The following is a 20,085-nucleotide window of genomic DNA, read 5'->3' on the forward strand; positions in this document are numbered from 1 at the left end:
ATCATTTTGGTAATGCTTTTGTAAGGCATCATATTTCCAAGAAGCACAAAAGGTTGAACTAAAATATCAGCAGTGCACAAAGGGTAATAAAACAGTCCACATACTGATATCAGCCAAGCCTTGATTTAAAAAGAAATGATGTGCATCAAATCCACTATTTCTAGATGGTTACCTTTTGGGGAGCTTCTGTTGCAGTGTGCAATGGTACAGTTAGCTTGGACCTGACAGTACAGTTTCGACAGTGGTAGTGCTAATGTTAACACGATTGTTCCAGCCAACTGACATTGATTAGCAGTTGCATTGTAGTCATGCCAGTATGGATGAAATACCTCATTGTGTAAGATAGCAATGAGTATTGGGTGGTTTTTGTTTCGAAGCCATGCGGGCACTCAGGTGCCAAACACTAGAGGCTGGCACACATTGTGAGAACGATGTATTCCATGGCTAGGGCTGTGGAGATTGACAAATGCTGCTAATTGTACACAGCCGTCAGCTGGTCTTGCTACTGATAACTGGCCCATTCATTCTACAGTATAGGCCCATTTCTACTGCAGTTTTGGCCCAAGTCCTTTTGGAGGCCTCTGGTAGCATTCCACCCATTTAGCAATATATGTGTGTGTTTTGCAAATGAGAGTCACTATATAGGGTCCTGCAGACTACGAGTTCTTGTCTCCTCTCATCCTCCCCCTGCCCATGAGGTTTAACATTTTTATAAAGTCTCCAAGAATGCTTTTTCAACAAAAAATTTAAATGGTACACGTTAGTTTACAGCAATTTAAAAAAAAAAAGCATAATGAAACCACATATTACTGTTAAACTGTTTTCCTCAATGAAAAATGTCAAAATAAAATCTCTATAGCTGTTTGATCTTCTACTGATTTGTAAATCAAGGGATTATTGACATTTGATTTTAATATTTTCCCATGTATTCCAGAAAATAAAATTTTAAACCCCCCTTTCAAGCTTCATAGTGCATCAACCAATCCAGCAAATGACCTATTTGTTGCCTTCTAATTGACGCACCTGTAACTATTGCACAGGCATCTACAGAGAACTCAATGGATTGCTTGCTTATAGGACTTCCTTTCTGATCTGATAGAGTTGTGCCAATTACAATCGGTAAGTTGCAATGTGTTAAGCTGCATTACTGGTTTAGTATTTTACATCATGATACTCACATGGTGATTGCTGCTTTGGAGCATCACAATGGTCCTATTCAAATAATTATGTTGCATTCTCCACTGAGCAGGGAGTTGGCTGGATGACTTCTAAGGTCCCTTATAACTCCATGATTTTAAGATTCCTTAGTGATCATTGTTACTGAAAACCTATTTCTCTTATCAGGACTGAATTTTGATCTGTTTGCTAATTATTTTGTATCTGTTTTTATAGTGTTGCAAACTTTACAGTTATAAAAATTAAACAATGATTTATGCATTTAGTTGGCTGGGGTGTGTTTACAGATACCCCTAAATTTATATTCTGCTATTTATCAAAATTTCTAAACGCTTATGAAACCGAAGGCTGGGTTGAAATCTCCCTTTCCCAGGTGTTGAATATATTCTTATGAAAGCAGCCAAGTTTCTGCTGTTTGGGGAAAAAGATAAATTTCTGTATTTTTTAGGGTGTTGCCACTGACCTTACTAGTTGTCACTGTGAAGTGTGGGTAACAGGAAGCTATGGAGAAAGCCGCATGCCACTTCCTACTGCCAAACGTGGAATGGCTTGGGAACGGCATTCTGCAATGTGGCATGGTGACCCTGTGAAAAAAGCAATGAGACAGGAATGCCAAACCCCCTCCTGAAAAATTTAAAGACATTTATTTCCCTCCCCTCATGATTTTGCAGGGGGAGTTCATCCACCCACCTTAACAAATAGTCAAAAAAGAAATTTTGGGGACATTTCTAATAAAAACTCCAAATGTCAGGCACAGTCGTCACTGAGTGCTTCTCCCTTCTTGCACTCAGGAGTGGATACTTCTTCTAAGCCTGCTGCCAAATGTGTATTATCTAAAATATGCTTTCTTCAATTCAAGGTCTTGTTTTATTCATATGCAAATGTGTTCACATTTAATTCGATTAAAAGTCACAACCAGCTAATTCATTATCTCTTTAATTGGGTGACAGCCTCACTCTGAAGGTAAATTACCATTGAGACTGTCAGAGAAGGACTTTCTCTTGGAGATGGAAATGCAAAACCCTGGATGGCGACTGTTTCCAGTTAGGAGAAGGTAAACTAAAATAAGATGTGACAGTTCTGTGTTTTAGGGAGGATGTGTCTTGGAGGGGCTGGTGGTTGGTTTGGTTTTTTTGCCTTGATGCTTTCACAACAATAACATCCTTAACATTCAGTTTGTGTATTCAGTATGGCGTTTCATCCCTATCTTGGTTCTGAACAGATCCCTTGAATACTGTGCTTGCTAGCCTACATCATCTGCCTTGTGGAGGTCACCCAGTAATAATGTGTTGATTTGGATCCAAATAATTGTGTGCAGGATTCTGCTTCTATGCTAGGATTTATATTAGATTTTCCATTCCTTTAAGCCATCTACCTAAGTGGCCCTAAAACAAAAGTAAATAATTAGATTGCAAGTAAAAAGAAAATACTAGACCCAAGCTTTTCAGCAATACTAGGCTGATATAACTGATGAACGATCAATCTCTAAGCTACTAGAACAGGATCCCTGCGTATCTGTGTTGTACTTTCCTTGAGAGCCTCAAGGAAATCTAATACAAGAAATAAAACAGAACATGATAAATGGATATATTATCAATACTTTATAAAATTAGAATATTCGAAGAGAGCATAAATCAACTTTAATGCGGAGATAGCATCGTCTAACAATAAAATTGTAACATTAAAAAATGTAATGTCTTGCAAAGGGATCCACGGGTAGCATTTTAGTTTCCCAGCCGCTCAGTAGGAAACTGGTTTTGACTGTTTCATTGTTGTGCATGGAAATCAAATCTTCAAGGAATCTGGCTGCATAGGTTTGATGTATCGGTGTTGGAATTTCTGAGCTGCGTTGGTCTTTCAAGCACAGGGCTGGCCCAAGGGCAAAATGGTGGCGTCTCTCCATTTTGCATATAGAAGTCACACGAAAACTAGTGACAGGATAGTAACCTCTTATGCAAGTAGATAATTTTAGTTGGCCTTTTCTGAATCCAAGTACCCAAAGACGCTCAAGTTATTTCAGCACCTGGGCCAGAAAATCCCTTCAAGCACTCCTCCCCTCTGGAAATAAGAATAATAATCAATTGAACGATTTTGCTGCTCTTTCATGATGACCAAAATCAGCTGCCTGAACCAGTTGCCTGATGGTAGGGCTGGCCTTGCCAAGGTTATCCCTTGACATTATGCATCTTGATGACTGAGGCTGCAGGGAGAGGGTGAGGGCTTAGTTGACATGCCACAACCTTGTGGATCACAGTACCTGGAACCACCTAAGTGCTATTAATTCATTCTCCCGTCCTCGAAATGTCCATTGGGCGAGTGGGAGAGTTGGCCCCTTATCCCCCACCATTTTGTAAGACTTCTGCCTTTTGGCGGTTGAACTTCTGCAGCACGAAGCCTCTTCTCTTGCATACGTTTTCCATGCATGATCTACAACTCTGGAAAATTGGGGTTCTAAATGGTGATGACTGTCTACTGGCGTGCAGCAGGTTCCCTGCTGTAGGCATTCAGCACCCAACACATGGGCGGGTGCAGAAGCAACAGCAACAGGGATGTGCAGGCAGATTCATCCCCACTCTTTTTCCCCTTGCCCAATAGTAATCGGATGGAGGAGAGTAGAAGGTGGAGAAGAATAAACAAGGCTCCTGGAAATGTAATTGAGGTGCATTGGGTTGGGCTCTGCTTTGATTTTCACGCTTTGGGTTATTGAGGTCAACCGTAGAAGCTACCAGCAGCCACAAGTCTAGATTTGTTCGTAGAAGCTTTAACATATGCGTCCTCAAAAGTAATATTTAATGTTATTTTACAGGCACACGGGCCTATGCTGGTGCTGTTTAGCCAGTTACGCAAGTAGAAAAGACATTGTGTAGCAATGATGTTCCTGAAACCTGTTTTGTCAAGGTGGAGCACTTGTAAGGTGTCAGCTGGGAAATCAAAGTCTTAACTTGCAAACTCTGTTCCAAAGCCAAAACACAGTCCGTTTCTAGCATATCTCTTTACATGGAAAGGATATCTGTGCTTAAATTAGTTTGGTAAAACTAAAATTGTGACGCCAAATAATCAGGCAACATGAATTTTCTAATTCCTCCCTCCCCTTCTCTCACACAGGAGAGATGCTTCTTCTAAGACAGGATCTGGGAAACAAATATCACATAAAAACATTTTTTAAAATTAAAACATTTAATGTTTTTTAAAACATTAAAAAAGTTAAAATATGCCTTTTAATTTTATGCACATTTATCCACTGATTAATTCCAATTCATGTGATTAAGATTTCTTAAATACAGTATCTGATACCATGGCGGCATGTAACCTGGATCAAAGAAACTCGTTCTCTGTTCAGATTGACCATAACAAATTGTACACAAATCATGAAGATGCAAAGAAAACTGTCTGACAACCCAGTCCTATTACTTGATGAGTTTTTAACCGCTGCACCCAAAACAGGGTGTGTTGTAACAACAAAAGCTTCATTTTAACCCAGGCAAATTAGCCAGACATTTTTCTTTCAACTCACCTTAAAGAGCCTTACAACAACACTGATTAACTGAGGTCCTCTGGTTCATTTATCAGCTACTGTCAGTTCTTGGTCTGATTAATGACTGGGGAACATGTGGTACTTTAGATGCTGTTGAACCCCAGTTACCATCAGTTCCAGCTCACATGGTCAGAGATGGTAGGAGGCTCTAGCAAGAGCTAGAGAGCCCAGGTTTCTCATCCACTTCTTAGTATCTCCTTTAAGATAGTGGTCCATCCAACAGCAGGTGACATGGTGGGGTTCAACCACTCACCCAACTTCCCACCAGTTAAGCCTCTACTGCATACTGGGACAGAGGAAGAGGCCACAAGGTTGGTACAGCGAAAACATGCCAGCAGGAAAGCCAGATTGGCTCCACCAGCACATTTGCACTGTGCTGACCTCATGGCCTCCTCCCCTCCCTCCTCTCTGTCCTGTTATGAAGCTGCGACTCAGCTGGCAGGAGATCGTTTTGGATCCTGCGCTTAGTAGCTTCTGCAGAAAAACACAGGCAGTGTTGATGAGGCTACCCAAAGGAGTTATTTTTAAAAATATTTTAGGACCTTGCAAACAGAGGGCAAATTAGTATGTTGTCAACATTTTTCATTAAAAAAATTAATGCACAAACTGAAGACTATTCTTTGTACATCTTGAAAGTATTGAAATTGTATGACAAGTCCTTTGAATGAGAGCACTTCTGCAAAAACCTAACTCTTAAAGCAACTAAAAGACAAATTGTTTTCCCTGAAGAAGTAATATTTGATGCATCTTTTTGAGTGTCATCTTGTTTTGTCTTGTATATTATCTAATTGCAAGAATGTTTTCAGATGGATTAATTAATTACATGGCACTGTACCCCTTGACCCCTTGTAAAAATGTCCCCAAACTTTCTTTTTTGTTTCTTCAGCTTTGCCTAAATTCTGATAATTAAGAATAATTAGCAATCTGTCCTTTTTTGCTAACTACTAGGATCCTGGATGTTCTGAGCATGTTCACTAATGATTAATTAAGTAATGGCTAATTTTTACCAATATTTAATAGTTCTTATTAATTATCAGTTAATGAATAATTCAGTTAACTACTCTTCTCCTGAATGCCACCCCCCAACAAAACTTCACAGTGTGTAATTGGAACAAACTATACAACCTTGGAAGGATGCTTGTGGATTTCGGATGGTCCAAAAAATTTTATGTGAAATGAACCTGATTTTCAGTTCCTGGGTTGGAACGGAGTTTTCATTTGTCTTCCACACTTGTTCAAATTTTGCAACACAGTTTCCAACTCAGAAAGCATACCAAAATGAAGGGAAATGAATTCATCTATTTGGTTCTGAAGACTGGGGAAATATTGCATAAAACCGGAAGTCCTTTTTCTCTGCATGACAGGCTCCAGCAGATTGAGCGGCTAAGACCAACAGTTGTTCCAGTGTTCAAGAAGGCAATTTCCCACATATGTTGTAGTGGGAAGTGAAAGGCAGAAGGGGCTCATCAGCCTTGGGAAGGTAGCCCACCTAGGAGAAGGAAAACTGATCCTAAACCTCGGATACCTTGCAGGATATTTTTGGGAGACAAAAAGGCTAAGGCGTAGACCCTACACAAATCCATAGTGGAGTCCTTAAGATGGTTGGATGGCATGTTGTATGCCTCCTTCCAGCAACTCCTGTAGCCATGTTGGTACCCAACGTATTGCTCTGTTTTCCTTTGGACCACATCAGTGAGGCCGAGAGGGGGGTCTTCTCATTGGGCAGCCCAGGACCTCCATACACACTGCCCAGGCTGCATTCTAGGGCATTCAGCAGTTTGACGTCACCTCTGGAGGCGCACTCCAATGTCCCTTGAGACAGACGGACGCCAACAAAATTGGAAAGGGCCAGTGACAGGAGGAGATACCGTACCAGCTGATACTTCCTTGTTCCTGCCTTGAGTGGTTTTGCCTGGCTAGACTGTGCCCTTGAACTACAATGACATATCGAATCTATATTATGAAGCAACTGATAGCTAGAAATACAGACACAAACTCATTCAAACATTGAAATGCTTCTTTCTCCATCTCGGTCTGCATTCACATGGCTTTTAGCCTTCTTTTCTGGCAATTGGTGAGAAAGGGAATAGAAAGTTTAGTTGCATGGTCTTTCTAAAAGAAACAGCATGCCCCTCTTTTTATCGACCTACATAGCATGCATAAGCCGCTGCAAATCATTCTGGGGTGAGCAAAGCTTGTGGCGTTAGCCTTTGCACGGCTGAAGCCTCAGGTAGTTAAATCTTTTCCACCGGTGGCGCTACCCACTCTCCAGCTCCGTGGTGTGAACCGTAGCAATCACGTTAGATAATCATAATTGGATTTCGACATTGCGCATCCTGTGTGCCTTGTCATTCAGAGCAAGATAAATATATCAACTGAGGGAGGAAATGATCTTCAATAGTCACACCCCGATAATCATTTCATTCACTGAAACCTATTATTACTATTAAATAGCAGTGGTTATCTTTTCAGGCTATGGCCTGTGAAGACCAGCTTATGCCAAGTAGATCCAGTTTCACTATTCATGGGGAGCACTCAGTGGAGACTAATGGGGCACTGCGCCACTAAGTCTGCCCCCAACTTGCCTGCCTACCCTCTTAACAACTTGTCTAGGGAGGTGGCACTGCTTTTCAACAGCAGCATCCTCTGCCTCAGTATTGCAATCATAGAAGAGTTTGGATTTGATATCCCGCTTTATCGCTACCCGAAGGAGTAGTCTCCTTTCCCTTCCTACCCCACAACAAACACTCTGTGAGGTGAGTGGGGCTGAGAGACTTCAAAGAAGTGTGACTAGCCCAAGGTCACCCAGCAGCTGCATGTGGAGGAGCGGGGAATCAAACCTGGTTCACCAGATTACGAGTCTACCGCTCTTAACCACTACACCATAGTGGTAGAACTCAGCAGAAAGGAGGAGGGGGACAAAACTAGAATTAGAAGTGAGACACTGCCTGTCATAGGTTCTGGCTCCACCTTCTGCTGGTTTTCCTACCTTCTGCTCTAACCAGAGTTCAACACTCCCATTGTTCTAGGCGCATTTTGCGACAGGGAATTTCATTAGCATGATCAGTTTCTGAGCTCTGGGCGCAGTACTGTGCCTAAGATTTCAGATTAAATCTGCAGGGTTGAAGGAAAAGAGAACCTTTTTCTGCCTCCCTGCTTCCAGCTACTCTCTGAAGACTGGAGAAGAGAACCTCTTAAGAATATTAGGGGAGTGGGCAGGAGAAGGACAAGACCATGTGGAAAATGAACATAATATTTCAGCTGCAGTTCATTCATTTTCAGCTTTATATCCTTGTTATAAAAATGTGCATCCAGACATTCTGTTGTTGCGCCCATTACCGCGGTTTAAGGTGCCATTTAGCTCCTAGCTTTCATATCTCAGTTTCTGGGTCTAACAGTTTCATTGGAATACTCTAATTAAATTGCCTCCAGTCTGATGGCAGCAACAATATGAGCTTCTTCATGTATTAAGAACTGGACTGGAAAGACCTAGGTTCACATCCCTACTCAGTCATCAAGCTTGCTGGGGAACCTTTAATCAGTCACTAATAGGGCTGGGCGATATATCAATATATGGTCCATATCAGTTTCATAGTTATTGACTATGTATCACAAATCATGATGTGTGTTAGGGCTGGCTGATCTATTGTCCAAAACTGGTTTTAAGCCCATATCATGATAATTTTCATAATTTTTGACCTGGCCATATATTGTGAATCATGATGCGTATGTGTGTGTGCTATGCAAAAATCACAATGTGGGGAAAACCATGAAGCCAGCCGATGCCTCTACACTGTCCCATACTTACGTATTTCAGACATCGTGATATATCAGTATTTCGTGGTGTTTAGCTGGTGATATATGATGATGTTGAAAATCAGATGTTGCCCAGCCCTGGCCACTAAAACCTTGCAAGATGGGGAGGGGGCAGAGCCAACGTGGAGGATTTTGCTGCCTAAGGGATATCCTCAAATGATGTCCTCCACCTACCCAAGTCAAGGTGCGCAGTAGTACCCAAGGCACACACAGTTATTTCGGCACCTTGGTCAGAAAATGCAACACCTCTCCCTTCATTGGCAGTAAATCATGGAACAATAAATTAAGCAGCTGCTTGAAGCAGTCACCTGTCTCTCTGCCTAATGATAGGAGCAGGAAGGGAGGGGCGGAAAAGGAGCAGCTCCTTGGACGCGTCCTTGAACACTTGAGCAGAGCCAAATTCAAACGCAATAAATAAGCAGTAACACACTGAGGCGGAAATCCCTCCTACTGGATACCACAATGCAAGTTATTTTGCATCCTCCTGGAAATCAGAATAGGGGTAGAGCAGGTGTTCAAATTTCAACTGGAAAATCATGTCACAAACATACATACCAAATTTCATTCTGATACCTGCCTTCAGGGGAAATAATTGGACTGAGATAGGTGAGAACTGAGCTGGGGATTGCTTGGGTCTCCTATTAGTTGCTGCCCAATACTCTCAAGACATCAGACCTAGGCTACTGAAATTAGGCAAATGTTGGCTCTTCTCTTCTGCATATTGGTGGTGGTGGTGAATCTGGAGACAGGGAGCAATCCAAACCAAAGATCTCCTGAAACAAGTGGACTTTGGAATAGGTGGATCTCCAGATGGCCTTGGTCTCAGCCGGCTGAAAGTCCACCATCTCAGCTCAACTCGAGATAATGCCAGTGTCCATCCTCCATCTTCGCTCAGCTGAAGCTGGCTGAACTGAAACTGGGTAAGTCCCCCGAAGCCCTGAGGCTTATGGGAATTGGGATCCAGTAATGCCTGTAGGGTACCAGTCTGGGAAAGGCTGCTCTTATGCAACACAAGGAACTTGCAGACCTTTGGAAGAAGCAAAAAATGCAACTGCCATGGTGCAGTTTTCATTCAAAGAAAAACTTGTGTTGCTGTTTTCAAGAGCCACTGAAGAATTCAAGTAGTCAATCCGTGAGCTGCCATGAGGATGCGGCGTAACACAAAATGGCAGTCATGGGGGCATGGCTTAACACAAAATGGCTGCAGTGGGGGTGTGGCACAACAGCTGCCAAATCAGAGAACAGGCGTGCCAACTTGAATAAAATATTGGGGGGCAGGTAAACCCCAACCCCGTATAATCAATCACATGATGTAGCACATGCACACCATTTGAATGGCAATGCCCATCAACTGGGGGGGGGCCCTCAAATATTTTATGTGGGGGTCAAAGGGAATTGGCCCCTAGGAGCTGGTACCTATGTCAGAGAAAGAGACAAAGCCAGAATATGGTTTTGTCTCTTTTTCTGCTCTTTTAGATGTGGCAGCTATTACATCACATCAGTGAGAAGAAGGCGCCTAGATCAGTCACTGCCATGCTTTCTCACATGCTCGCTTTGCAAAGGCATCTTACGGGTCACTGCTGGTAAGAGGATGACAGGTTTGGTGGATCTTTGTCTGATCAAACAGGATTCTTTAATTATTTGTTTAGTAAGGTAAAGGTACCCCTGCCCGTACGGGCCAGTCTTGACAGACTCTAGGGTTGTGCGCTCATCTCACTCTAGAGGCCGGGAGCCAGCGCTGTCCACAGACACTTCCGGGTCACGTGGCCAGCGTGACAAGCTGCATCTGGCAAGCCAGCGCAGCACACAGAACGCCATTTACCTTCCCGCTGGTAAGCGGTCCCTATTTATCTACTTGCACCCGGGGGGTGCTTTCGAACTGCTAGGTTGGCAGGCGCTGGGACCGAGCGACGGGAGCGCACCCCGCTGCAGAGATTTGAACCGCCGACCTTTCGATCGGCAAGTCCTAGGCGCTGAGGCTTTTACCCACAGCACCACCCGCGTCCCTCATTTGTTTAGTAGCCACTGCCAAATATTTGTAGTGGTTTCCCCCACAGTCTGCCCAACAAGTAATTTTAGGTAGAACATGTTGGTGTGACATGAATGCAAGTAAGTCAAGTTCATTTTTTTCATCTTAAGGTTTTTGGGTGAGAGATCAGTGGTCTTCCTGACAAGCCAATAAATTGGATCAGATACTTGTCTTGTTTTCTTTTCTGATTCTGTGATGGCAGCAGAAAACAAAACACCTTCCGAACGGATGATCTACTTAGCGCTGTCAAACACAATGTGGTGTCAAAACTGTCTGCGTAAGAAGAGACACCCTGCCTGTCCTGAACAGGAGGCAGCTGCCAAAGGATGTTTGCGATTGTCAAATTAAAACAGGGGGGGAGGCAATAGGATTAGTTGATCAGCTTTTGTGTGTGGCAAAAGATGCACAGCATTAGAAGACACAGCTGCCAGCTAGGACCAATGTTTCTTGTTTAGCTAGAAAAGGAGAGGTGGAAAAGCTATTGGCAATTGAATGTATTTGGATGAGGGTCATAAAAGATGGAGGATTTTAAAAAATATAATCAATTTATTGGGTAATACAATCCGAGACCCTCAAGTTGCAGCAAACAACCTTTAGAACAAATATCACATCTATGCACATATTGCTGAAAATTAGGTTAGTTGTAGAAACACAGGGAAGCTACCAATCTTTATTAGCTCAGTTATGAACATAAAGTTACAACATTGCATTCGGCAGCCATAAACGCCATTCAGATGAATTACCCTTGAAACTTTGCCTGAATTTTTCTGATGTAATAGAATATATATATATGACAACGATAAGCTCTAAATAGTGATGTTCATGTAGATCGGGTAGGGAACCTCAGAACCTAGTAGCTTACTTCACAAAGGTAAACATTGGAAACCTACCTTGCCCTGGCTTGTTTTTGCTTGCCCTCCCCAGAGGGGAATATGACCCACAGGCTGGGAAAAAAGTTCCCTACCTCTGATGCTAATACCACAAGTGAAAAAATCTCATAAGCTGTAGCAAAACCCATGTTTCTTCCCTCTGTCCCCGAGAGTCACTCCCTTCCGCAAAGCTAGAGTCCAAGTCATTGCCAAAGAATAAGGAACCAAAAGGGGTAACATTGGTCCTGATATGATAAGAAGCAAGTCTCTGTCTTGTTCCAGTCAGAGCTGTATGTGTGTGTTATGTGTGTACCTTAGTATTGCTGCCTGCTCGACCGGCTGTTCTTTACTACTGGAGGTGACAGTTTAAATAGTTAGACTGCGCAATTTAAAATATACCAGCTCATCAGTATCTGGCAAACACCAAGCGCCATCTCAGCATCCAAGGTCAGCATTTCCCAGTGCTGAGCTCCAGGAGAAATGAACGCTGAGTGCAAGTGGGGTTAAACAGCCAGCCCAGAAGAATGCAGCAAAGAGGTACAAGGAGCCTCTGGTTTTAGAGACAGCCGTGAGGGCTCCAAACCTTATCCATAAATGGGTTTCGACTCCAAGGAGCCTTGTGATGGTTCAAACATATAATGAACACAGCTGCTATTGCCTGTACCTGTAGAACCTCATGATTCATGGAAATGGGGCAGTGTTCAGCATACACCTCCCATCTTGACTGATTCGGTAGAGCATGAGACTCTTAATCTTAGGGTCAAGGGTTCGAGCCCCACATTGGGCGAAGAGAGGTTGGACTAGATGACCCTTGGGTCCATCCCAATTCTACAACTCTATGATTCTATGATCCGCATGAGGATTTCTGCTTGCACAATGGCACTTTCACCCCACCTTCTCCCTGTGTGCAACGCACTCCCCCCCCCAAATCTGCACCAGAGGATTGGGGGAACCCCTGGCACAGATTTAGGGGACGTGCCTGGAAAGGCAAGGGGGAGAACATTTCAATGTGCAAGCAGAAACATTAGTGCTAACAGAGCGTTCACGTAGCACCACGTTAGATACAACTCTGCATTATGGGTCCACTGCAAGCCAGCTCCTTTGGCCCAGTTTCCTTCTCTGCTAATCTGCCAAGATTTCTTAACGTGCGTGGAATTTTCTTGTTCTTTCATTAACCGTTTAGGCAACTCAGATGAAGCCCTCGTAACAAAACCAGCCTTTGTAGCTCTAATGATACACTTGATATTGTTCTCAAGGGCCCGAAACACCCAGCTATTAAAAGCTGAATACATGGGCTTGGCAACTCTTTTCATAACCAAGGCAGATGTTTCTGCTCTGCTTTCCCCCGCTTCTAAATAGCATTATTATTATTAGTATTTGCCTTGCTTGAGTGATACACAGACAGTTCTGATGAAGATGACAGAATCGAGCCAAAGTGTGTTTGTACTGGAGAACAGTGAATTAAATGGCATCTTTAAATACACAGCAATTACATTAGCTATTGGCTGAGGCTGCACTTGGTATAGTGTCTGCCAGAGTTAAAAGTCCAGCTCTAGAAAGGGCATTTGAAACTGACAGCCCTCAAATGCTACCTCTACGATGTTCCTAAATCAACCCCCCGTCTTCACTACTGCAGATCATTGATAAAACTTGAGGCGAGGCCCTTTCCCTTCTCTCTGAGGGCACCACAGCTTGTTCAACTGGTTGTACAAGAGAAGGACTTGCCAACTTTTCCACCATCTGCTGCTCCCAGGGGTGCCAACAGGACTTTCTGGGCCCAGTACACTGTGACTTCCAACCTGCTCACAAAAGAGGAAAGAGATTTGCATCTGTTTGTGACGTGTGCAGATTTCTGCCGACTATTGCAGGCGGTGTAGGGGACCCAAAAATAGATCAGAGGTCACAGATGTAATACAGACAGAATGTGAAAAAGCTAAAGGTTTTCCCATAATTGTATCTGCATACTAGAAAAGGCTTAACCTGTTAAGTTTTGTCCTGCCGGACAGCTGTTAAAAGACACAAGAACCCTCCACTGCCAAGGCTGCAATCCTGTACCCACTTACATGGGAGTAAGTCCCATTAAACACAAAGAGACAGAAAACGGTGATATTTTCTTAAGGGCTAGAAACCATTAATGCTGAAACCTTTACAATCCTTTCCTTGGGAAAAGGGGGCTTCTCCACTAGAGACGAGTTCTTCAGTGTTCGCTTCTATTTGGGGAACGATGTGTGCTCTGTCACTCTGCCTGCATATCCCTAGGCAATGAAAGTAGATTTTGGCTTCGGCATTTCATCCGAGGGGAGGGGGAGTCACCATTTATGAATCTCTTTGGAACATAATCATTTGTCAAGGGAGCCGTGCTTCTGACAGAAAGTGACCCCGATGTTGCCTTTTTCTATCTTTCCAATTCTTGAGTCTGTAAAAGAATATATTCTCCACAAGGAAAGCCCTAAGCTTGGCAGCTGTGCCATATTTTGTAGGATATCTCCTTGTGAGACAGACAATTGAGAAAGTATGTACGCCCCATCTGCTTTTAGTTATAGGAGCACCAGAGTCCCATGTTGAGGAGAGAGAGAAATTCATTGCTGGAAAATAAAACTCCAAGGTGGCTTTCACCTTTGGAAGCCAAGGCCCGAAAAAGACCCAATATGGAGGCTAAATGGCCAAAATATTGGGAAATACTAGAAAAGGATGGAGACAATTGGAAATTGCAGAGTTTGGAGAAAATGAAAGACAAAGTGCGAGATTGGTTACATTACGCTCAGATTAAAGAAGTTTTTAAAAATGATAAGAAACTAGGGTTCCAGGTGGAGAAATCGAAATTAGAGACAGAATTGTTAGAACCAAAGATTAAGGTACTTTCAAGGATGTATAACTTGCTGTTGAAATGGAATACACAAGACGAAACGGTTAAATCGGCTATGATAAGGTGGGCACAGGACATTGGGCATAATATCATGTTTGAGGACTGGGAGAGGTTGTGGAGTAATGGATTGAAATTTACTGCATGTAACGCTCTGAAAGAAAATGTAATGAAAATGATTTATAGATGGTATATGACCCCAGTCAAACTTGCCAAAATTTACCACCTGTCTGATAATAAGTGTTGGAAATGCAAAGAGTGTAAGGGAACGTTCTTTCACCTCTGGTGGACTTGCCCTAAAGTGAAGGCGTTCTGGGAAATGATTTATAATGAACTGAAAAAGGTATTTAAATATACCTTCACTAAGAAACCAGAGGCTTTCCTTTTGGGTATTGTCGGCCAAGGGGTGGTAAAGAAGGACCAGACATTTTTTATGTATGCAACAACAGCAGCAAGGATACTTCTCGCAAAACACTGGAAAACTCAAGATCTACCCACACTGGAAGAATGGCAGATACAACTGATAGACTATATGGAACTGGCTGAAATGACCGGCAGAATCCGTGACCTGGGAGAAGAGAGGATTGAGGAGGACTGGAAGAAATTTAAGAACTATTTACAAAAGTATTGTAATTTGAGTGAATGCTAAATAAGATGCTAGATCAAAATAACTGAGCACCACTAAATTTAGAAGTTTTTAAGAAAACAAGTAAGACTGTGAAATTTAGCTCCTTCTGAGAATTATAAGATTATGAAATATAGAAGGGATATAAGAATTTAAATAAGATGATAAATTGCTGACAAAACGTTACAACGATGAAAGTGGGAGCGGGAGATGTGAGGAAGTCCAAAGAAAATGTGAAAATATGTTAAGATCAATGTTATATTGCTTATTATGTTTATTTCTATTGTAAAACCTAATAAATTGCTTTAAAAAAAAAAAAAGAGAGAGAAATTCATAAAGAGCAAATAGATGAGAAATGAAAAAGTATTACTGTATCTGAGGGATGGTTCACATACTGTTGACATCCCATGTGGTGGAGTGCCATTGTTGAAAAAGCCATTATGCTATCCTCCCCACAAGTAGAAGAGGGTCAAAGCCATACCATTTGTTTAAAGCCCTCTTATACCAGTTATGGCTGCCCCCAAAGGAGCCTAGTAACTGTAGTCTACTACTACTACTACTACTACTACTACTACTAATTTTATTATTTATACCCTGCCCATCTGGCTGGGTTTCCACAGCCACTCTGGGCAGCTTAAAACATATATCAAAACATCAAAGCATCAAACATCAAAAGCTTCCTGATACAGGGCTGCCTTCAGATGTCTTCTAAAAGTTGTGCAGTTCTTTATCTCCTTGACATCTGACAGGAGAGCGTTCCACAGGGAAGGCCCCACTACCGAGAAGGCCCTTTGCCTGGCTTCCTGTAACCTCACTTCTCATAGTGAGGGAACCAGCAGAAGACCCTCGGAGGAGGACCTCAGTCTCCAGGCTGAGTGATGGGAGTGGAGACGCTCCTTCAGGTATACTGGGCTTTAAAGGTCCTCACCAACACTTTGAATTGTGCTCAGAAGCGCACTGGGAACCAATGAAGATCCTTTAGGACTGGTGTTATATGGTCCCAGCAGCCACTCCCAGTCACTAGTCTAGCTGCCGCATTCTGGATTAGTTGTAGCTTCCAAGTCACCTTCAAAGGTAGCCCCACATAGAGCGCATTGCAGTAGTCCAAGTGATAGATAACCAGAGCATGCACCACTCTGGAGAGACAGTCTGCAGGCAGGTAGGGTCTCAGCCGGAATACTAGATGGAGCTGGTAGACAGCTGCCCTGGACACAGAAGTCAAGGGTGCAGAGTGTTGTTAGGAGTCCTCACATAGAGCTGCTTATTCCCAGCATCCTTTGCGAACCACAGCTCCCAGAATTATTGGTGGGGGGGGGGGCAGCCATGACTGTTGAAGTGGCATAAGAGTGTTTTAAAGGTATGCTGTGGATGCTCTCCTAGTCACCTGATTGGATGTGTATATACCTGCACTTGTGTGCCTCATTCACATGATCTATCCATCATTAGGATGGTTTTGGGTAGTGGACAAATAAGGGGAGGAGGACAAACCATGTGTAAGGACTGTGTACACCATCATATGGTATATTCCTCTCCCACCAAATGGACAAGCATTGCCATAAGAGTTTGAGTTCCTTACTCTAGTACCTCTTGCACACAGTGGAAAGGTGCTTGGAAACCATACTGTAAGGGGGTCTTTTTCAAAAAATAAAGTAGCTGCTTAACTCATCTGCTCCGAGGTGAACCTGTTTTCTGAAATGCAAGGAGAGCACAATCTGTGGCAGCTTCCATACTGTTACTATTTTCAGGTGTGATTCAATCACATATCAGCAAATTCAGGGTGATCGGGAGATCTTCCGTAACTACCTCACTTTCCCAGAAGATCGGGCTACTTGCAGGAAGGAAGGTGATGGGGACAGGCACTGGAAAATGTGGAATAACACTTGCTTTGGCAGAATGTCATATAACCTCCCCACAAACAAATCAGGATAAATGTTCATTAAACAGCCATTATTATCTGATCTCCCCAGAAACAAATCAAGAAGAATGCTCAATAAACAGGCCATCTGGAATCTCCCTGCGTATTTCTGTTTTTCTCTTCCCTGTGCATATTTTGCACAAAGACGAAATCACAGACACTTATTCTCCCTGATGCTCTAGGCTTTCTCCCGTATTTACTTTGTAATATCAAATAAATTAATTCACTGGCATGTCACTAGATCAAGTAGCGTCAAGATGAGATTAATTGGGCAGAGGGGGACGGGGGAGGCATTATATTTCTGAACTCTGTTCATAAAAGCAAACAAAAACTTAGATTGTGTGGCATGCCATTGAACGTTACCTCAGAGTACATCAATGGGTATTATTTCTCTGAGCGGATATTCTTACACATTACAATTCTGTGATTAAAAATTTAGAACCTATCCAGACAGAGAAGCATTTTGAATAGAGATGATATGGATGGCATGTAAATTACATACTGTGTATATAAACGCAGTTGCCTTTTGGCATTTTGGGACAGCAACTCTGAATGAATGACATGTGTTTGTCTTAATACCTATGGAGTCAGACTTCAGCAAGGAATCGTGGGTACCATTATAGGCATGCTTGCGAGTTGTTTCTGTGGCAAGCATCTTTTAATTTTTGAAATACGACGTTTGCAGATTTGCACAAAACTGCAGTAAAACAGTACATCATAGTATGCGTATAATACATTACGAGTGCATTGCTCCAAGCCAGGAAACCTGAAGTCTGTTGTGCACATGTGCAAAAGTATTTCTTTACCTGTTCTGGCACACATAACTTCAAAAATAAAGCAAAAAAATAAAGGTTTATAATATTCCAGATTTGCACAAAAACTATAGTAAGAATAAGAAAGAAAAGTGTGTCACTCCCAATCAGGCAATGATTTGGAGTCACTGGCATGAAAAGCTCTTTCTTTTCCTCCCCTTCCCCTTCCTTGCCTCATGTACCTGTGTAAAAGAGCATATTTTTCTAAAAATACCAGGAGCCTGCATGCTTTCCTAATGGCTGGCAGAGCTTGCATCACAAAAACGTCACCAGAACTTGCTCAAACAAGGGACTCCAGTGCATTCACAATCGGGTAACATGTATATTGGATTTATTTCCCATTTTCAGATTCTCTGCTGATCAGGAACATCCAAGGTTACCATTGGAAAAACTGTGGGCTGCCAGTTGGTTGGGGTGAATATCATGTGGATGATGCCCCCCCAAAAAAATCAGGGGACATGCAGCTTCAAATCCACATTAGACTCATGTGAATGAGACCCAGATATCTAGAACTACAATTTCAACAACTGCAGTTAGTAGAAATGAATTGTTCGACAGATCTGCAATGGTTTTAAAATGAATTTCAAATACAAGACTCAAATTTGGAAAGCGAAACTCTGAAATTTATTAGCATTAATGAACACATAATCCAGCCATTCAAATTTGAGGGGCTGAGAATTAATTACAGTGAGGGCTGTTAAGTTTGGTCATCAAAATTTGTTTTACAACCATAATTCAGATATTCTGAAAGTCAAAGGAGTTTGAACATCATCCCCTCCAACATTTCTCCTATGAAAATAGGGACGTCCCATTCCATAATGATAATTTTACTATTTACCGTATTTTTTGCCCTATAAGACTCACTTTTCCCCCTCCTAAAAAGTAAGGGGAAATGTGTGTGCGTCTTATGGAGTGAATGCAGGCTGCGCAGCTATCCCAGAAGCCAGAACAGCAAGAGGGATTGCTGTTTTCACTGCGCAGCGATCCCTCTTACTATTCTGGCTTCTGAAATTCAGAATATTTTTTTTCTTGTTTTCCTCCTCCAAAAGCTAGGTGCGTCTTGTGGTCTGGTGCGTCTTATAGAACGAAAAATACGGTATACCCCACACATCTTACTGGGTTGCCCCAGCCACTCTGAGTGGCTTCCAACATATATAAAAACATAATAAAACATTAAACATTTTTAAAAACCTTCCCTATACAAGATTGCCTTCAGACCACTTGGGGGCCGGATAACTCCATACCCTCCAGCATTTTTCCAATGAAAATAGGGACATCCTAAGGAAAAGTGGGACATTCTGGGATCAAATCAGAAACCGGGACGGCTTCTCTAAATCAGGGATGTCCCTGATTTAGGAACACTGATTTAGGAAAATAGGAACACCTGGAGGGTCTGGAACATGCTGAATATAAACAATGTTCACAAACACTTTCGTTAAAGATTTGCCATTGCTGACACTCTGATTTGAGCTCCAAAGATAGGAAGTTGTTATTAAAGCATAAACACAACTGAATATGTCTACAAGAACTGCTTTTGATGTTCTCAACATTTTTAAATGGGTGTGTGAGTTAATTAGGTGAGTGTTGCTGTTGGAAAAGCAGCTGAACCCGAGACGCTCCTGCGGTAAACCAGGAACTATTTATTAATTGCTAAATTTTCTGGAAGGAGCTGGCGCAGAAATTTAGATTGATGCAATGCAATATAAATAATGAGCATCCTAGATGGTTTTTCAGGTTGTACATTTGTGCCTATTTTCTGTGTCCCTGAAATTAAGGTGACAAAGTAGCCTGTGTGTAAGCTAAATTCAAGTCCTGCGAAACTGCTTGAACTTAGCAGTGCTGATCTGAGGCCTGTGCTCTCATCCTGACAAATATTGGGAAATGGATTAGAAGACCACCCTGTTCTTACTGTGGCCACACAGCATAAAGCATCATCATGTTGTACTTTGCATAATGAGTCTAGAATAACTACCAACCAAGGGTTCTATGTTAAGCTGTGGGTGAACATATCAGACGACACAGCGATTCTTCAAACAGCTCTTGTTTACTCACCGGCCAGGACAGAACTGAACTGAAGGGTTCAGTCAGCCTGCTTATATAGAACTCCAGTACAGCGTAACTGTAACAACTTTCTAAAACTATCCAATCACTGAACGTCACTTTCGATCCCTTATTTGCATAAGTATCTACAGTATCCCCCTGCTGGCCCAGAGTGAGAACTTCAGTACATAACATTCTAGGCTCACAGCAATTAAATAAACTGGATAAATAAGCTAGAACCCCTACTTTACCTATAAGCAGTGCTATTTTTCTAGAAAAAGAGGTGCCAGAACTCACCATGAACACCTCCCTCGTTCTCTTAGAATGGCAATGGAGCCTACCTGAGAGGTGCTGGAACTGAGTTCCTGTGAGTTCCCCCTGGGGGGGGCAAAAAAGCCCTGAGCA

The 20,085-nt window shown here is 42.4% G+C and overlaps 2 long non-coding RNA genes across 2 annotated transcripts in view; one reads left to right on the forward strand and one right to left on the reverse strand.

The window, feature by feature from the left end:
- Nucleotides 1-20,085, forward strand: part of LOC308475904 — a 468,022-nt gene that overhangs the window by 123,061 nt on the left and 324,876 nt on the right. The gene's annotated exons all lie outside the window — the stretch shown is intronic.
- Nucleotides 15,773-20,063, reverse strand: LOC308476391. Its single transcript, XR_013985851.1, has 3 exons — nucleotides 19,978-20,063; nucleotides 17,564-17,652; nucleotides 15,773-16,738 (listed from the first exon to the last, which is right to left on the reverse strand). It is a non-coding gene; the product is annotated as an uncharacterized lncRNA (long non-coding RNA).

Source organism: Podarcis pityusensis (genome assembly GCF_964106645.2).
Source record: "Podarcis pityusensis genome assembly, chromosome: 4".
Classification (NCBI taxonomy): Eukaryota; Metazoa; Chordata; class Lepidosauria; order Squamata; family Lacertidae; genus Podarcis; species Podarcis pityusensis.